Raw genomic sequence first — 1266 nt, forward strand, 5'->3', positions numbered from 1 at the left:
CGCATAATTTGGTACAGTTTCAATGGAAGATCAGTTGTAATTAGTGTGATATTTGTCCAGTGGTGATGGTTGAGTAGCTGGCCTGGAAAGAGGGCTAGATGATATATCAGCTATCCTAGACATTTGCAATCACCGGTGGCCTGCTGGTAGCAGGTTAGGATGTGGAGCCTGATTGACTGAGACTACAGGATATCTCGTTGGAACAGCAGGTGATTCTACTATCAGCCACAAAAACAGTTTTGAAAGGGAGATATTATGTGGTATTGAAAAGTTGTGGTTGTAATAAAATTCACAATGTGGCCCCTTGCTTGCATGTATGTGCTGTGAGGGTGCATATGAATAGTGCTCAACTGATTTAAAATGGTACCTTGATCTGTTGCACTTTGTTCTGATGGTCCAATTGAGGCTGAACATGAAGGAGGAGGGAAACCACTTATAATTGGGTCAGATGAACTAGCAATTATCTTTCTGACAGAAGATTCCCTTGTTAGAGACATATTTAAATTTGTAGAGGTTGAAAATAAACTTTCTTCACTAACTTCAGCAGCTAGGGCAGGATTATGATTCTCCATGTTAGTCCCTTCTCTAAAATGCTTCTGGTTGAAATCTTCATGGAATAAAGTAGGTGTAAGTGAAGCATTTCTAACATCAATTCTTCTTTTCACTCTTACTAAAAGTTGGGGAAAACCACGTTTGAAATTTGGATTATAATAGCACTTTAACTAAAACAAAACAAAACAAAAAAAATGTAATTCAGTACCACTTTAAACCAAGGGACAAGTGACAATAACAAATATAGCACAATAAATTTCAGATTTCTGCTTCATCACACAAACTTAGTGTCATCAAATAATTCATGAACATTCTTTACTATTTTTACGAATGTGCTTTTTGGAAAAACGCACTCAAGTTGTTAAGCCCTCAAGGGAAAACATGTTACATATTAATGGCAACATTTCATTAAGTGGCTTTGGTACATTTATTTGGAGTTCAGTGGTAAGATTCAAAATTGTTACCAACATTTCTTAAAACCCTGAAAGTTTAATGCTCAAGGTAAACTCAACAATATTTACCTTAATATTGTCCATAATTTTCAAAATCTTGTCATACTGCCTGTATTAACATTTTTACTGATGTACAAAGTAAAATTACTTATATACTCTATGCAAATTGGTAACTGAAATATGTTAATTACCTTGCTTAAGACACAGGATTCTTTCTCTTTGGCCAGAAAGGTGGGTAGAAAGGCAGATCTTTGAAAATTCG

At 35.4% G+C, this 1266-nt stretch overlaps 1 pseudogene; it reads right to left on the reverse strand.

The window, feature by feature from the left end:
* Positions 1-30: 30 nt before the first annotated feature.
* LOC108532103 (heat shock transcription factor, Y-linked-like) lies at positions 31-1261 on the reverse strand (annotated as a pseudogene).
* Between the last annotated feature and the right edge of the window lie 5 nt (positions 1262-1266).

The sequence above is a fragment of the Rhinopithecus bieti genome, unplaced genomic scaffold (assembly GCF_001698545.2).
Source record: "Rhinopithecus bieti isolate Rb0 unplaced genomic scaffold, ASM169854v2 scaffold_10506, whole genome shotgun sequence".
NCBI classification, from domain to species: Eukaryota; Metazoa; Chordata; class Mammalia; order Primates; family Cercopithecidae; genus Rhinopithecus; species Rhinopithecus bieti.